Source organism: Macaca fascicularis, chromosome X (genome assembly GCF_037993035.2).
Source record: "Macaca fascicularis isolate 582-1 chromosome X, T2T-MFA8v1.1".
Taxonomy (NCBI): Eukaryota; Metazoa; Chordata; class Mammalia; order Primates; family Cercopithecidae; genus Macaca; species Macaca fascicularis.
Window position 1 is genome coordinate 271,153 of NC_088395.1, and position 18,324 is coordinate 289,476.

The 18,324-nt window shown below is 56.4% G+C and overlaps 2 long non-coding RNA genes across 16 annotated transcripts; one reads left to right on the plus strand and one right to left on the minus strand.

The window, feature by feature from the left end:
- Positions 1-212: 212 nt before the first annotated feature.
- Positions 213-17,232, plus strand: LOC141409415 (uncharacterized). 15 transcript variants are annotated; one of them, XR_012429985.1, is made up of 7 exons: positions 213-251; positions 2,155-4,564; positions 5,959-6,053; positions 8,498-10,465; positions 11,143-11,362; positions 12,069-14,639; positions 15,963-16,425. It is a non-coding gene; the product is annotated as an uncharacterized lncRNA (long non-coding RNA). The 15 variants fall into 15 exon arrangements; XR_012429990.1 differs by having other exon boundaries at positions 12,069-14,496; XR_012429987.1 differs by lacking the exons at positions 12,069-14,639; positions 15,963-16,425 and adding an exon at positions 868-1,067 and having other exon boundaries at positions 2,155-2,322; positions 4,372-4,564; positions 11,143-11,700.
- Positions 10,988-13,829, minus strand: LOC141409416 (uncharacterized). The gene is made up of 2 exons (XR_012430004.1): positions 13,718-13,829; positions 10,988-11,656 (listed from the first exon to the last, which is right to left on the minus strand). It is a non-coding gene; the product is annotated as an uncharacterized lncRNA (long non-coding RNA).
- Positions 17,233-18,324: the final 1,092 nt, after the last annotated feature.

An 18,324-nucleotide genomic window follows, 5' to 3' on the forward strand; every position in this document is an offset into this window, starting at 1 on the left:
GCTGAAGGGCGGCGGAGAGCGACGGAAAGTGGCGAGAATGGACGGACAGGGACCGGGACTGACGGATACTGACGAAGAGTCACGGAAATGATCCGAGGGCGACAAAGAGGAAGGCGAACTGGCGAGCTGAAGCAGGCCGAGCCTAATCGGAGATGACGGAAAGTGACGAAGAGGAACGAGGAGTAAAGAGGGGTGACGAAAAGAGCCGAAGCGGTTGAAGGCGAAGAGCTGAGTGAGGGAAGACCGCAGAGGTGAGCTGCTGCGCTGCGGCGGCCCGTCCCCGACTCGGCGGGACCCCGCGGAGTTCCCAGCCGGGCAGGACGCGAGCGAGGGAGGGCGTGGAGGGCCGTGGGTCCGCCTACCCTGAGGCCGCAGGGCTGGCACCGAGGTGACCGGGTGGGAGGCGCACCGCGGCCCCCTGGCGGCCTCTGCGCGGGGCCCAAGCCCGTGTTCTGCGCTCCTCTGCGGGCCTCGGCGCCCAGCCCGGCCCCTGACGCGCACCTGCGGCTCCAGCCAGCGCCCGGGCCCGCCAGGCTGAGGAGCGGCGGAGGCTCGCGGCCCCCGGACCCCAGGCCGCATCCCCGGAGCCCGGCCGAGCCCGAGTGGGGCCCTCGTGCGGACCGAGAGGGCGGCGGAGGGGCCCACGGAGCCCGGCCCAGCCCGCACCGCGCCTGCTGCTGCCACCCGCGGCTGCCTTGGCCCAACCCCGTTCCCGCAGCGGCCCAGCCCCGGGGGGAGCCGGCCCGGGGACACCCGACCCTGCGCGAGCTGCGGGGCCTGGACGGGGCTGCGCGGCGGGGCGGGGCTGGCGCGCTCGCTCCTCTCCCTCCCTCTCTCCCGACGGCTCTGTTCCCTCCTGTGGCGCAGTGTACAGAACACGGAGTTGGCCATGCTGGCCTTCTTCAGGGCGCAGGTCGGTGGGACTCTGAGCACATTGGCGTGGTGCGCCCGGCACCACCGTCGGTCTGCAGAACGTTCACATCTTTCCATGAACAGCTCTCCACTCCGCCTCCCCCAGCCCGTGACAACCTCCCTTCCACGTTTCGTCTCTCAGTTTGACCTGCTAGGTACTGAGATCTCCTAGGTACTGAGACTTCCTCGGTGCTGAGGTCTCCTCAGTGCTGAGACCTCCTAGGTACTGAGGTCTCGTAGGCACTGAGGTCTCCTAGGTCCTGAGACCTCCTCGGTACTGAGGTCGCCTTGGTGCTGGGACCTCCTAGGTCCTGAGCCCTCCTAGGTACTGAGACCTCCTAGGCACTGCGATCTCCTAGGTACTAAGACCTCGTCGGTACTGAGGTCGCCTCGGTGCTCAGACCTCCTAGGCACTGAGATCTCCTAGGTACTGAGACCTCCTCGGTGCTGAGGTCGCCTCGGTGCTAACACCTCCTAGGTACTGAGGTCTCCTAGGCACTGAGATCTCCTAGGTACTAAGACCTCCTCGGTGCTGAGGTTGCCTCAGTGCTGAGACCTCCTAGGTCCCGAGACCTTCTAGGTACTGAGACCTCCTCGGTGCTGAGGTCGCCTTGGTGCTGAGACCTCCGAGGTACTGAGACCTCGTTGATACTGAGGTCGCCTCGGTGCTGAGACCTCCTAGGTACTGAGGTCTCGTAGGCACTGAGATCTCCTAGGTACTGAGACCTCCTAGGTACTGAGGTCTCGTAGGCACTGAGATCTCCTAGGTACTGAGACCTCCTCGGTGCTGAGGTCGCCTCGGTGCTGAGACCTGGGTACTGAGGTCTCCTAGGCACGGAGATCTCTTAGGTACTGAGACCTCGTTGATACTGAGGTCTCCTCAGTGCTGAGACCTCCTAGGTACTGAGGTCTCCTAGGCACTGAGATCTCCTAGGTACTGAGACCTCCTCGGTGTTGTGACCTCCTCGGTACTGAGGTCTCCTAGGTCCTGAGACCTCCTCGGTGCTGAGGTCGCCTCGGTGTTGTGACCTCCTCGGTACTGAGGTCTCCTAGGTCCTGAGACCTTCTAGGCACTGAGACCTCGTGGATACTGAGGTCGCCTCAGTACTGAGACTTTCCAGGTACTGAGGTCTCCTAGGCACTGAGGCCTTCCCCTGTCGGAGGTGGGATACTACTGGGAGGTAGAGCAGAACCAACACCTTCCCCTGAGGGTGGTGGGCTGAGCCGTGTCTTCCTTTCTAGGGGTCTTCTATTCGTGCCATCCATGAGAGACCCCCGTACTCTTCTGACGCATTCCCATGTTGCTGAAGACTCAGTGTCGCCTTTGTTACTGTGACGTTGCGTGTTCGCGGTGTGCTGCAGTATTCTGTTTTTCCAGCGTATCCAAGGAGACGTGTAGTGCCTAAGAGCGTGAGTGCTGCAAAAGGGGTGGTTTGTTCCAACCCAAGCTTGACCATGACTGGTTCTCTCATATGGGTCAAGTTCCCTAAACTTCTCTGTGCCTCAGTTTCCTTGGCAGAAGAACAGGGACCGCCGGGCGCGGTGGCTCAAGCCTGTAATCCCAGCACTTTGGGAGGCCGAGACGGGCGGATCACGAGGTCAGGAGATCGAGACCATCCTGGCTAACACAGTGAAACCCCGTCTCTACTAAAAAATACAAAAAACTAGCCGGGCGAGGTGGCAGCGCCTGTAGTCCCAGCTACTCGGGAGGCTGAGGCAGGAGAATGGCGTAAACTGGGAGACGGAGCTTGCAGTGAGCTGAGATCTGGCCACTGCACTCCAGCCTGGGCCACAGAGCGAGACTCCGTCTCAAAAAAAAAAAAAAAAAAAAGAATAGGGACAGTAAATGTACCCGTCTGTGTGAGTGTTCAGGGCTGGGCTTCACTGAAAACTACCTTCCCACAGTCCTGGAGGCTGAGGTCTGAGAACAAGGTGTCCTCAGTCGGGCTGGTTCCTCCCGAAGCCCCTCTCCTCGGCTTGCGGACGCCATCTGGCCTGTGCTTATAGGGTCTTTTCACTGTGCCCAAGTATCCCTGGCACCTCTTCCCTCTCACGAGAACAGCAGGTTGCTTTAGGGCACACTCTGACAGCCTCGGGCTAACACTATGAGGCCAAGTACACTCACATTCTGAGGCACTGGGGTTAGGGCTTCAACATCTACTTCCGAGGCTGGGAGATGATAAATTCCTGTTGACGTACCCACCCGGCTTCTGGGCACTGGTTACAGAGCCCCAGGAAACCAGCCCACAGACACAGTGGTCCCTCCACTTGGCTCTGATCCAGAGTGAAGCCAGTGTGGACTGCCAGCCTTTGGGGAATATGAATGCCCGATGGGAAGGAATTCTTTGTACCGTATCGTTGCCTTCATGTAACTCTGAAGTTGTGTCAAAATAAACATTAATGAAAATTCTCAGCAAAAGTCATACATATTCTTGCCAGGGCGAGACACTAGCTCATGACTGTGTCGCTTCCTTTGTTTTGGGCTCAGTGTTATGAACTGGGTACAGGAACGCCTGCCGTTTACCTCGGGCCTCTCAAAAGCCCAGACAAGCACAGGCAACAAAAGCAAAAACAGACAGATGGTCCAACATTGAGGTTAAACATTTCTGCACGTGAAACAACAGTGTAAAAGAGGAAGGCCTCTTTGCCAGTGGAGACACAGGAAGGCCTCAGTCTCCTGCTGGTCCCTGGGCAATGGACCGTCTTGGTGTACAACCCGATTGTATGTTCTATTTACTGCGATAGGAGAAAACCGCCTTAGGGCTGGAGGTGAGCTGTGCGTGCTAGTGGCAATGCTGCTCTTTAATGCACGAAAATGTTTGTGGGATGTTTGTATTTGCACAGCAAAGCACAGCACCTTTCCTTAAACTTATTGATGACACAGAGATCTCTGTTCGCATGTTTTCCTGCTGACCCTCTCCCCACTGTTACCCTATTGTCCTGCCACATCCCCCTCTCCCCTCTCCGAGATGGTAAAGAGATAATGATCAATAAATACTGAGGGAGGCCGGGCGCGGTGGCTCAAGCCTGTAATCCCAGCACTTTGGGAGGCCGAGGCGGGCGGATCACAAGGTCAGGAGTTCGAGACCACAGTGAAACCCCATCTCTACTAAAAATACAAAAAAACTAGCCGGGCGCAGTGGCGGGTGCCTGTAGTCCCAGCTACTCAGGAGGCTGAGGCAGGAGAATGGCGGGAACCCGGGAGGCGGAGCTTGCAGTGAGCCGAGGTCGCGCCACTGCACTCCAGCCTGGGCAACAGCGTGAGACTCCGTCTCAAAAAAAAAAAAATAAATAAATAAATAAATAAATAAATAAATAAATACTGAGGGAACTCAGAGACCAGTGCGTCCTCCGTATGCTGAGCGCCCGTCCCCTGGGCCCACTTTTCTTTCTCTATACGTTGTCTCTGTGTCTCTTTCTTTTCTCAATCCCATCCCACCTGACGAGAAACGCCCACAGGTGTGGAGGGGCAGGCCACCCCTTCACATATAATGAAATAGGAATCAGCCCTAAAAAGGAAGGAATGGTGAGACAGGCTACCACACGGACTCACCTGCGGGTAACGAGATAAGCCAGACACAAAAGCGCTGTGTGACCCCACTCCTACGAGGTCTCTGGAGGACTCAAATCCATAGACACAGACAGTAGAATGGTGAGTGCCAGGGGCTGGGGGAGGGGGAATGGGGCGCCCTTGTTCGATGAGGACGGAGTTTCTGTTTCGTAAGATGAAGAAGTTGTAAATATCTGTTATACAACAATGCGTATATGATTAACACTGCTGAATTGTATCTTTAAAAATAGTTTAAAGGGGCCGGGCGCGGTGGCTTACGCCTGTCATCCCAGCACTTTGGGAGGCCGAGGCAGGTGGATCACAAGGTCAGGAGATCCAGACCGTCTTGGCCAACATGGTGAAACCCCGTCTCTACTAAAATACAAGAAAATTAGCCAGGCGTGGTGGCCTACGCCTGTAATCCCAGCTACTCGGGAGGCTGAGGCAGGGGAATCGCTTGAACCCGGGATGCGGAGGTTGCAGTGAGCTGAGATCGCACCACTGCACGCCAGCCTGGGCAACAGAGCAAGACTCTGTCTAAAAAAAAAAAAAAAAAAAAAAAAAAGTAGTCGGAAGGGTTAACTTTATATTATCTGGTTTTTACCTCCATTAAACAAAATAAAAGCTGAGTGTGGTAGCTTATCCCTGTAATCCCAGCACTTTGGGAGACCAAAGCAGGATTACTCGAGCTCAGAAGTTTGAGACCAGCCTGGACAACATGGTGAGACCCCAACTCTGCTAAAAAAAAAAAAAAATTTATTTAATTAGCTGAGTGTGATGGTGTGCACCTATAATCCCCAGATACTCAGGAGGCTGAGGCAAGAGGATTGCTTGAGCCTAGGAGGTGGAGGCTGTGGTGAGCCCCGATGGCACCACCGCACTCCAGCCTGGGTGACGGAGTGAGACCCTGCCTCAAAAAAACAAAATTAAATGAAGTAAAATTAAAATAAAAAGGCCAGGCTAATGATTTTTTTTATTAATAAATGTGGGAAGCTTAATTTAACATGATGTCAATAAACGTGATTATGGTTCCAAATTCGGGGTCCCTGGTGAGAGAAAAAGAATAAGATGGGGTCGGCCGCAGTGGCTCACGCCTGTCATCCCAGCACTGTGGGAGGCCAAGGTGGGCGGATCTCCTGACGTTGGGAGTTCGAGGCCAACCTGACCCACATGGAGAAACCCTGTCTCTAAAAATACAAAAAATTAGCTGGGCGTGGTGATGGGAGCCTATAATCCCAGCAACTGGGGAGGCTGAGGCAGGACAATAGCTTGAACCCGGGAGGAGGTGCTTGCAGTGAGCTGAGATCGCACCACTGCACTCCAGCCTGGGCAACAAGAGTGAAATGCCATGTCAAATAATAATAATAATAATAAAAAATAAGGTAAAGTGCCTCAGGGTGAAGAATCTGGATACCGCTTGACTGAGGGCCACGTGGGGCCACTTCAGCTCTAGTTTCTGTGGTTTATGGCCTGTGGTGTCTTCCCTTCCCCGGCAGTTCTCGTGGGTGCTGTACTGAAACATTACAACGAGACGGCGTCCCTGCGAGGCTCCCGAGGGAGGGAGCAGGAAGATCCAGGCGGCATCTTGAAGGTACAGCGTGTTCACAAATCTCCCAGGCCACAAGCAAGGAGCCAGCCGGCTCTGAATTCTCCAGCACAGTCAGGGCGCAAGTCAAAGGGCTTCCGATCAGACCTAAAGAGATCCCGCAGGAAGTCCTGACGTTCACAGCAAGCAGGGCTCTGTGCGGGCCAACACGCAGCCCATGGGTGCTCTGGAAAATCACGTGAAGATGGTGCAACGGGGAGAGTTAGAGAGCCCTAAAAGCAAGTCTCAGGCCAGATTCTGCCACGTGCCTCGTTTGCAAACAAGCCCTAAAGATATCCCCAAAAGATATAGGACGTTATTTGGAAACAGGATACTTGCAGATGTAATCAAGCTGAGATGAGGTCATCCAGGAGTAGGGTAGGCTATAAATCCAATGCGTGGTGTCCTTACCGGAGAAGGGAAAGACAGAAAACGCACAGAGAGCAGGCCACGTGGAGACACAGGCAGGGACTGGAGGGAGGCAGCCACACGCCCAGGGACGCCTGGAGCCCCCAAGGAGCTGGGAGAGGCGGGAAGGAGCCTTCCCTAGAGCCTCGAGAGGGAGCACGGCCCTCTGACTTCTGCCCCCAGCACCGTGAGGATAAATATCTTTTAAGCCCTGTTTGCTGGAGCGGCCCCAGAAAATACACACACCCTTAGAGACCAGACTGGCAACATTTAGAGTCTGCATCGGAACCCCCGAAATCCTCAATCAGTGTGTGGTCCGAGGACGGCTGGAGAGCCACGTCTGGACCATCCCTGTGGCCGTGGCCTGAGCGCCCTGCACCTGAGCGCCGGCCTGCCCGGGGTCTGATGCTTTCCAGCCTGTGCCTGCGGGGGTGGGAGGGGCTGGTGTCTCTCAGACAACCTCCTGATACTGGTGTAAACCAAACATAGAATTCTAAGCCCCTCAGCTGACTGAATGGACCCCCTTTCTGGCCAAGGGGATCCCAAAGGAACCTGAAAAGGTAGCTCAGGCTGTGACAGGAAGAGGGAGTCAGACAGGCCTCGTGATACCATCCTCCCTTTGGAACTCAGGCACAACTGACCAGCATTCGTGTGAAAACAGATCGTAACGTGGGCACAACGGACTCGCTGTAGCAATAAGATATCAAATTCCAACCGGACTCTAGTATTATAGAATGAGACCACCACTTCTCCTGTTGTCCTTCCCAGCTTTTCCCTGTCTCCCCTTTTCCCTACTTTATAAGACAGGAGAAGGGGGAGAAAGCAAAAAGTTGGAAAGAAACAGAAGATAGGCCGGGCGCAGTGGCTCAAGCCTGTAATCCCAGCACTTTGGGAGGCCGAGACGGGTGGATCACGAGGTCAGGAGATCGAGACCATCCTGGCTAACATGGTGAAACTCTGTCTCTACTAAAAATACAAAAAACTAGCCGGGCGAGGTGGCGGGCACCTGTAGTCCCAGCTACTCGAGAGGCTGAGGCAGGAGAATGGCGTAAACCCGGGAGGTGGAGCTTGCAGTGAGCTGAGATCCGGCCACTGCACTCCAGTTTGGGCGACAGAGCGAGACTCCGTATTAAAAAAAAAAAAAAAAAAAAAAAAAACAGAAGATAAATAGTTAGACGACCTTGGCGCCACCATCTGGCCCTGGCAGTTAAAATAATAATAATAATATTAACCGCTGACCAAAACTACTAGTGTTATCTGTAAATTCCCGACATTGTATGAGAAAGCACTGGAAAACTTTCTGTTCTGTTAGCTGATGCATGTACCCCCCATCACATTTTCAATGCTTGCTTGATTTATCATGACCCTTTTACATGGATCCCTTAAAGTTGTAAGCCTTTAAAACGGCCACGTATTTCTTCTTCAGGGAGCTCGGCTCTTAAGACGCGAGTCCGCCGACGCTCCCGGCCAAATAAAAAAGCTCTTCCTTCTTTAATCCGGTGTCTGAGGAGTTTTGTCTGCGGCTCGTCCGGCTACAGTATAGCATCGCATGACAGAGAGCAGGCGTTAAAATACGTCAAAGGCTTTCACCCCGAAACGTATTTCTTTCACGTACTTCAAAATGGCCCTCGAAGCCGTCTGTTGTGGGGGAAGTTTGCTTTCTAAAACTCCTCATCTAAACTCAAGCATTTCTTCATGCTGACGTCAAGTTTTCAGGCAAAGCTTAACTCTTTCAGCCAATTGCCAATTAGGGTGTCTTTAAAATCCACCGATGACTTAGAAGTCTCCACTTTGAGAGACGTCGTCTCGGGGCAGAACCAATATGCACCTTCCCAACACTGGTTTATGCCTCTGCTTATAACTTCTGTCTCCCCAGAACGTATAAAATCAGGCTGGAACCCAGCCAACCCGGGCACGTGTTCTCAGACCCTCCTGAGGCTCCCGAGGTTACTTCTACATTTGTCACGGGCCAGGGTCACTTGTACATTTGGCTCGGAGAAAACCTATTCAAATATTTTACAGTTTGGTTTTTTTGTCAACAGTGGAGACTCCAATGTCACCATTCATGTTGCTCATTAAGAAGCCACGACTTACACCGTGAAAACCTGTCAGAGGCGTTGGAACAAGAGCGACTCCATCTTGAACGGGCCTGAGGGACTCCATGATGAACGGGGCCTGAGCGACTCCATCTTGAACGGGGCCTGAGTGACTCCATGATGAACGGGGCCTCAGCGACTCCATGATGAACGGGGCCTCAGCGACTCCATGATGAACGGGGCCTCAGCGACTCCATGATGAACGGGGCCCGGGCGACTCCATGTTGAACGGGGCCCGGGCGACTCCATGATGAACGGGGCCCGGGCGACTCCATGTTGAACGGGGCCCGGGCGACTCCATGTTGAACGGGGCCCGGGCGACTCCATCTTGAACGGGGCCCGGGCGACTCCATCTTGAACGGGGCCCGGGCGACTCCATGATGAACGGGGCCCGGGGACTCCATCTTGAACGGGGCCTGAGTGACTCCATCTTGAACGAGGCCTGAGTGACTCCATGTTGAACGGGGCCTGGGCGACTCCATGATGAACGGGGCCTGAGCGACTCCATCTTGAATGGGGCTTGAGTGACTCCATGTTGAACGGGGCCCGGGCGACTCCATGTTGAACGGGGCCCGGGCGACTCCATCTTGAACGGGGCCCGGGCGACTCCATGTTGAACGGGGCCCGGGCGACTCCATCTTGAACGGGGCCCGAGCGACTCCATCTTGAACGGGGCCCGGGCGACTCCATGATGAACGGGGCCCGGGGACTCCATCTTGAACGGGGCCTGAGTGACTCCATCTTGAACGAGGCCTGAGTGACTCCATGTTGAACGGGGCCTGGGCGACTCCATGATGAACGGGGCCTGAGCGACTCCATCTTGAATGGGGCTTGAGTGACTCCATGTTGAACGGGGCCCGGGCGACTCCATGTTGAACGGGGCCTGGGCGACTCCATCTTGAACGTGGCCCGGGGACTCCATCTTGAACGGGGCCTGGGCGACTCCATGATGAACGGGGCCCGGGCGACTCCATGATGAACGGGGCCCGGGGACTCCATCTTGAACGGGGCCTGAGTGACTCCATCTTGAACGAGGCCTGAGTGACTCCATGTTGAACGGGGCCCGGGCGACTCCATGATGAACGGGGCCTGAGCAACTCCATCTTGAATGGGGCTTGAGTGACTCCATGTTGAACGGGGCCCGGGCGACTGCATGTTGACCGGGGCCTGCAGAGGGGACGTGCACGGACTGGGAGCCTCAGGGCCCGGCTCTGCAGCTCTGCAAAGTGCCCAACTGAGTGCCTTTCTGTGCAGCACAGTGTGGTGTAACCCGTGCCTGTATCTCGTTCCAGGATGTTCTCGTCGCCTCCACAGGATCCTCTGCTTTTTGCTTTTTTCTTTCTTTCTTTCTTTTTTTTGATCGCCTAGGCTGGAGTGCAGCAGTGTGATCTCAGCTCACTGCAGCCTCCCCCTCTTGGGTTCAAGCAATTCTCCTGCCTCAGTCTCCCGAGTAGCTGGGACGACAGGTGTGCACCACCACGCCTCCATAATTTTGTTTTTTTTTTTTTTAAGTAGAAATGAGGTTTTGCCATGTCGGCCAGGCTGGTCTGGAACTCCTGACCTCAAGTGATCCGCCCTCCTCGGCCTCGCAAAGTGCTGGGATGACACGTGTGAGCCCCCGCGCCTGGCCAGGATCCCCTGCTTTTATGGGCCTCTGCCACGCCCCGTCTCCAGCCCCTGGCAAGCAGTGTCCTGTGCCCTGTGTGTAGCGACTCGTCCGTTCTGGACGTCTCGTGGCAACACAATCGCAGCACAGGTGGCTGTTGGTGTTTGGCGTCTCTCGCTGCCGTGGTGTCTACGAAGCTCCTCTGTGCTGTGGCAGGCCTCCGAGTTTCACACCTTTCTATGGATGAAGCCTATTCTCTGCTGTGGACAACTGCGTTTACTTGGTCCATGACTCCACTGCTGGCCCAGGTACCCTCCCGCGTGTGCCCTCCTGCGTTCGCCCTCCCTTGTGTCCTCCCGTGTGTCCTCCTGTGTGCATCCTCCCGTGTGCGTCCTCCCGCGTGCCCTCCTGTGTGCATCCTCCTGTGTTCACCCTCCTGGGAGTGCCTCCTCCCGTGTGCACCCTCCCGTGTGCGTCCTCCCGTGTGGATCCTCCCATGTGTGCCTGCCAAGTGTGCTTCCCCCCCATGTTCACCCTCCCAGGAGTGCGTCCTCCTGTGTGCCTCCTCCCGTGTGCGCCCTCCCGAGTGTGCGAGTGTGTGCGAGTGTGCGTCCTCCCGTGTTCACTCTCCCATGTGTGTTTCCCATGCCGTGTGTGTCCTCATGCGTGCCCCGGGTGTGTTGGGGTCTGTGCCGGGGGTCGTGGAGAATGAAAGAACACACAAAAGATAAAGACACACAGAGAACATGGGGGCCGTCCTCAGAGCCTCCGCCTCACTTTATTTATATTTTATAAACACGTCAGTAGAAAGAATGCAGTGCAAAACAAACTTTCTTTTCTCACATGTAACCTTTTACTCAGTTTTTTTGTTTTTATGCTCTTTTTTATCTGCCCGCCTTCTTGGCGCCTACGGGAGTTTATTAAAAGTTTAATTGGAGATACTGTCCTTAAGCCCTATCTATTTTTTAGTATACTGTTTTCAAAGGCCCCTGCACGGATGTTCTGAATTTGTTCATCTGTTCATCTCCTGGGGAACTCCTGGTTGCTTCTGCAGCTCTGCTTGGATGATGCACCCGGCTGGTGTCCCGGGAACCGCCGCGGAGGTCCTGGAACGTCCCGCGTGGTGCCCACCGCTGAGGAACCTCGTTTGGTCTCCCGGGAGGGCTGCCTCTTCCCGGACTCTCGGCAGCACGGCTCTGCGGCAGGTCAGAGTTCAGCTGTGGAAAAGGCTGGAGTTCTGTGCTGGGGCGGGGGATGTTGCAGGCAGGTGTCCTGTGAGCAGAGTGGGGGCCACCAGGTCTCTGAGCAGCACCTGCTCCCCTGAGTGCCCCTGCCCTGAGCTTCCCGCTGGCCATGCCTGGTCTGGGGACACGAGGGTCCCAGGGTTCTCCCTGCAGACCTCCACCACTTCTCCCCAGAAGCCAGGGCCAGCCAGAGCATTCGAGGCTCCCTTTAGCCAGGGTCTCCTAGGGGCTCTGGGGATGGAATTTTGGCTGACCCTGTCTCAAAAAATAATAATAATAAAAATAAAAGTGAAACCTTGCATGAAGGAAGCTACTGTATCTCACCAACCAGAAGCCATGCATAGGTTTGTGGATCCATAAATGCGCCCTTGGAGGAAGCGTGTGGCTGGTGTGTTCACCCTACACATATGACAATTCCTACACCCGGGGTCAGCTGGGGTCAGCCCAGAGCAGCTACTGCCAGGTGCCCAGTGAGTGGCCCAGGTCCCCAGCCCCACGGCCTATCTGGAGACCAAGGTGGCTCCATCTGACAAGACATTTCACACAGAAAATACCAAGATACACGAAGGCCAAACACATTTAAGAAATGACACCATCGGGGCATTCGGAACTGGGAGGGAGTACACTTCTGCTGTTTTAAGCTCTCGGTTTGCCGTATCTGTTACAGCAGCCCGGGGACAAAGGCTCCTCTCCAACTCCTGACCTCGTGGGCCTTGACTGGGCCCATCTCTGAGGACCAGGAGGCGTCTGCACAGCGTCAGTGTCTGCAGCTCGGGCCGCCCAAGCGCCTGGGACCCTCCTTCTGGGTCCCCAATCTCAAAGCCTCTGCGACACCTGCAGCCTAGGACCCTCGGTCCCTCCACGCCTCCCTCGGGGCCCTCGATCCCAGGCAGCTCCCCAGGCAGCTCCCCAGACAGCTCAACCACCAGACCCACACGCCACGGAGCCTCGGTCCCTCCATGCCCTGTGGAGCCTCGTAAAGCCACACACACTTAGGGAGCCTGTGTCTCCCCCACCCTACAGGACCTGGGTCCCCTTACCCCCATGCCCCATGGAGCCTCTTCCACTCCTGTCCTACCCGCGGCCCACAGACTCTCTCTTCCACCCCTCACCCCCCACCCCCTTGCCCCACCGAGTCTCTGTTCCCCTCCATGGCCCACTGAGCTTGCATTGCCACACCTCCCATGCCCCACAGATCCTGTGTCCCCCGCCTACACCCCACAGACCCTGTTCCCCTCCATGCTCCCTGGAGCCTGCATTCCAAAGTGCTGGGCTTACAGGCGTGAGCCATCGCCAGGCTAATTTTTGGATTTTCAGTAGAGACGAGGTTTCGCCACGTGGGCCAGGCTGCTCTTGAACTCCTGACCTCAGGTGATCCACCTGTCTCCATCCCCTGAGGCGGGCAGGTGGACAGGAGGGTGGGGAGTCCGGGAGCTCGGATGCAGGAACCACAGGAGGCCCCGGCTGCTCGCTGCTGCCACCATGAGGCCAACGCCAGGTTATTGTATGAATCGAGCTGCTTTCGTCTGCTGTGAGATTTACCACAAGACAAAGCTTTAAAAAATACTTTGGCCGGGCGCGGTGGCTCACGCCTGTCATCCCAGCACTTTGAGAGGCTGAGGTGGGCGGATCACAAGGTCAGGAGTTTGAGACCAGCCTCGGCAACCTGGTGAAACCCCATCTCTACTAAAAATACAAAAATTAGGCCGGGCGCGGTGGCTCACGCCTGTAATCCCAGCACTTTGGGAGGCCGAGGCGGGCGGATCACAAGGTCAGGAGATCGAGACCATGGTGAAACCCCGTCTCTACTAAAAATAGAAAAAAATTAGCCGGGCGCAGTGGCGGGCGCCTGTAGTCCCAGCTACTCGGGAGGCTGAGGCAGGAGAACGGTGTGAATCCGGGAGGCGGAGCTTACAGTGAGCTGAGATCCGGCCACTGCACTGCAGCCTGGGTGACAGAGCGAGACTCCGTCTCAAAAAAAAAAAAAAAAAATTAGCCGGGTGTGGCGGCAGGTGCCTGTCATCCCAGCTACTCCGGAGGCTGAGGCAGGAGAATGGCTTGAACCCGGGAGGCGGAAGCCGCAGTGAACTGAGATTACAACACTGCACTCCAGTCCGAGAGATAGAATGAGACTAGGTCTCAAAAAAAAAAAAAAAAAAAATGAACAATAGGGTCTCGAGCCGCAGCTCATGAAGTCCAGGGATGGGCTTTGGGGTGACACTGTGTGTGGGTTTCCAAGCAGCTTTCTGGGGCACAGAACGTCTTGGGAATCAACAGGGAAAATGGTTCTGGGCAAGCTCCGGCCGTGATGTGGACCTGGGGTTCCGGGGCCCTGTCTTCTGGGCCGGCCGGGCCCCTTGGCACCTGTGCCCTCTGGCGATGGACGTGCCCCGGCCTTGGCAAGGCGTCTCCGTTCTTCCCACCGCCGGCACGTGGAGCACGGCCTGTGCCTGGGACGACGACGCTGGAGGCTTCTGTGGAATCTGAGCCGCTCCCTTCCAAGGCCGGCACCTGCTGTCCTTTGACCTTGGGGTTCCTGCCCGAGCCACGGCTGTGACCTGGTGCCCCCCGGAGCTGGGTTTCCTTTATCCTCCTTGGTCTCTCCTGTCACCGCCCCAGGGGCTCCCCTCTCGCCGGCTGCGTAGACAGAGGGATTTCTCACCACCACAGAGCTGCTATTGCAGCCGGCGTGTCCTTATTCCTCACCGGAGGGGAGTTTTCCGGGACAATTTGGTGGGTTAGGGGGTCAGAAAGTGGGCAGTGCTGATCGCCTGGGTCAGAGATGAGGTCACAGGGACTCAACGCTGAGTCAGTTCCTGGGTGGCGGCCACAGACCAGAGGAGCCGGTTGGTCGTCTGCGTGGTACCAGCTGCCCCGTCCAGCGCGGGGACATATCTCAGCACGACCGTGGGTTTCACAAGAGGGATGTCTCCCCAGGAGCAATTCGAGGACGGCCAGAGTCTTGGAGCCTTCAGCGGCCTGAGTCCGAATCCATCGTTTCCAATCCAGCGGCCTGAGTCCGAATCCATCGTTTCCAATCCAGCGGCTAATTTGTTAGTCCTGTAAACACAGTCTCGTCCCCGGGCAAGAAGCAGGTTTGCTTTGGGAAAGGGACTATTATCGTCTTTGTTTCCAAGCTAAACGACTATAAAGCAAGTTCCTCCCAAAGACACTGTGGCCGACACCCTGGAGGGAGGAAGGACAGCTGGGAGGTTCGAAGCAAGACGGACTCAGTGAGGTCAGACCCCTTCACTGTCCGGATGTGCTCACGTACGATTTTGGCGGGCCGGGCGCAGGGGCTCACGCCTGTCATCCCACCACTTCTGGGAGGCTGAGGGGGGTGGATCACAAGGTCAGGAGTTCAAGACCAGCCTAGCCAATGTGGCGAAAGCCCATCTCTACTAAAAATACCAAAACTAGCCGAGTGTGATGGCAGGTGCCTGTGGTCCGAGCCAGCCAGGAGGCTGAGACAGCAGAATGGCTTGAACCCGGGAGGCGGAGGTTGCAGTGAGCCGAGATCACGCCACCGCCCTCCAGCCTGGGGGACAGAACGAGACTCAGTCTCAAAAAAAATTGTTTTTGCAAAAGCAGTTTCAAGCCCAGGGAGAACAGTCTTTTCCTGTGGGACCTGCCTGGACCGGCTCGCCAGCTCCCTCCCTGCAGGATGCCAGGGGTGGGGGTCTCTGGGGGTTACCATGCAGGCCCCACCTGTTCCTGGGGGCTGCCTAGAGGGCCCCCACTCAGGGGCAGCCGAGGGCCTCAAAGGGGCAGCCGAGACGCCAGTTCCTGCTGGGGTCCGTTGAGGTTATCTGTAGTTAATTGTTATCTAAAAGGTGATGCAAGCTTGTTTTCAAAACGCAAACAGGCCGGTGAAGTGGCTCACGCCTGTCATCCCAGCACCTGGGGAGGCCGAGGTGTGGGGATGGCTTGAGCCCAGATTTAGAGACCAGCCCGGGCAACACAGCCAGGTCCCGTCTCTCCAACAAATAATCATTATAAATACATAAAAATAAAAATGCCCCAGTAAAGATGTTTATAAAGTAAAAAAAAAAAAAAAAAAAAAAAAGGAAAAGAATCTCTTTTTTTTTTTGAGACGGAGTCTCGCTCTGTGGCCCAGGCTGGAGTGCAGTGGCCGGATCTCAGCTCACTGCAAACTCCGCCTCCCGGGTTCACGCCATTCTCCTGCCTCAGCCTCCCGAGTAGCTGGGACTACAGGCGCCGCCACCTCGCCCGGCTAGTTTTTGTATTTTTTAGTAGAGACGGGGTTTCACCGTGTTAGCCAGGATGGTCTCGATCTCCTGACCTCGTGATCCGCCCGTCTCGGCCTCCCAAAGTGCTGGGATTACAGGCTTGAGCCACCGCGCCCGGCCAATACTTATTTTTAATCATTCAATTTGCAATTTAATCCCTGAATTTTGCATTCAGTTTGCATATTTAGTTTTAATCGTGCAATGTGAAATTATATAATGTCAACTTACCCGTTTCAAAGTGTGCACTGGAATGGCGTTTAGTGCAATCACAATTTGGCAGGATTTTTATTTTTATTTTTATTCTTTTTTAGATAGCCTCTCTCTGTAACTCCATCACCCAGGCTGGAGTGCGGTGGTGCGATCTCGGCTCACCACAACCTCCACCTCCTGGATTCAAGCGATTCTGCTGCCTCAGCCTCCGGAGTAGCTGGGACTACAGGCGCCGCCACTACGCCCGGCTGATTTTTGTATTTTTAGTAGAGACGGGGTTTCACCATGTTGGCCAGGCTGGTCTCGAACTCCTGACCTCGTGATCCACCCGCCTCGGCCTCCCAAAGTGCTGGGATGACAGGTGTGAGCCCCCGCGCCTGGCCCTGCAACCTGTTTTATCAGCAGGATCTTTGGGACCTGTATCCGTGTCAACCTCTTATGTGGTCCTATGACTGGGAAGCCCAGGAAAGTAGCCCAAGAAGGAGCGGCTCCGGTTTGAACGCCTCTGACATTAGCAGCTACTGTTTGCACAAGCAAAAAAAATAAAAGCAGCAGATTCTTTCATCAGGGTCCCGTTTGAAGTTTCTCTCTGGGTTATTGTAACTTCCTTTTCTTTTTTTTTCTTTTCAGACAGTCTGGCTCTGTCACCCAGGCTGGAGTGCAATGGCGCGATCTCGGCTCACGGCAACCTCTGCCTCCCAGGTTCCCGCTATTCTCCTGCCTCAGCCTCCCGAGTACCTTGGACTACAGGTGCACGCTGCCTCGCCCAGTTTTTTTTTTTTTTTTTTTTTTGTATTTTAGTACAGACGGGGTTTCACCATGTTGTCCAGGCTGGTCTCCAACTCCTGAACTAGGCTCAGTCCCAAAGTGCTGGGATTGCAGGCGTGAGCCACCGCGCCCGGCCTGGTGACGGTTTTAAAGAAGTGACAGCTCAGAACACAGCAGCTTCGGGAATCGCACCTGCGGATGAGATCACGTGGCCTCCAGTCTCGGCTCACGCAGCTGTGATCTCAGCCCGTCACGGCCCGGCCTGAGGCCCCGTGAGCCGCCGGCTGCCCGGTGCTGTTGGAAACCTGTGTCCCGGGCTCCCAGGTTTGTGCCTCTGTTCCCGGCGATGACCCGCAGGGACCCTCTGTTGGTCACACTGCAGCCTCCCGGAAACCCTCCCTGCTCGCTCTAAACCACCGGTGAGAATTGCCGGAAACAGGATGGGATAACGCTCTGGGCCCAGTGAAGGTGGTGGCCGCGGGTCCGTCTCTGTCTCCTGCATTCCTGACCAGGACCCCATAAATCATCCAACCTTTCATCTCTGCCTCGGGGGCGCCTTCAGGCCGCAGACCTGGGACTGGCAAATAATCAAAGCTTTATCTCCGTCTGGTGTCTCTCCTAGCGTGGGAGGGTTGCTCCCCATCCTGAATATTCGAAACTCAACCCCGCCTCATGTGATTTTCTAGTGGAGAAGAGAATTTTCCATTCCGGGAAGCACCTGGACCAAGGGCTTCCGTGCCCGGCCTTGGGAGGGGTTTGCAAACACCCCTTGCCGGGCACAAGGGCACGGTCAACAGGGAAGTCCCAGCAATTGACAGGGGCTCACTCTGGGCCCACTTCACTCAAGCACCATTCACAACCCTCGGCTCGCAGGAAAGAGGCAGCGCCGAGGCTCGGACCCCACGTCCCTCCACCCACATGATGTCCCCACCTGGTGTCCAGCCCACAACTGGCCGCCCAGGACACAGAGGGAGGAAGGGCCGGGCCCGGTGACTGTGTGAGGAGGCGTGGAAGCCGCCCTCCTGCTCCCTGTCACACCAGGGCACAGGTCATTTTGTGGCTCTCCCAGGGCTGCGGAAGGAGGCGGAGAACAGGTGGCTGGTGTCCCCGCAGGGCCTCAGTGAAGGGAGGAGGGAGGAGGGCGAAGGGGGAAAGAGGCAGAAGGGAGGAAACAGATGGGCCAAGAGGAAGCCGCAGGGGGCTGTGGGCAGAGACGGGGAGTCTCAGTGAAGAGAGGAAGGAGGAGGGAGAGGAGGGAGAAGGAGCAGGGGGAGGAGGGAGGAGAGGGGAGGAGGAGCAGGGGGAGGACGGAGGAGAGGGGAGGAGGAGCAGGGGAGGAGGGAGGAGAGGGGAGGAGGAGCAGGGGGAGGAGGGAGGAGAGGGGAGGAGGAGCAGGGGGAGGAGGGAGGAGAGGGGAGGAGGAGCAGGGGGAGGAGGGAGGAGAGGGGAGGAGGAGCAGGGGGAGGACGGAGGAGAGGGGAGGAGGAGCAGGGGGAGGACGGAGGAGAGGGGAGGAGGAGCAGGGGGAGGACGGAGGAGAGGGGAGGAGGAGCAGGGGGAGGATGGAGGAGAGGGGAGGAGGAGCAGGGGAGGAGGAAGGAGAGGGGAGGAGGAGCAGGGGAGGACGGAGGAGAGGGGAGGAGGAGCAGGGGGAGGACGGAGGAGAGGGGGGGAGGACGGCGAAGAGGGGAGGAG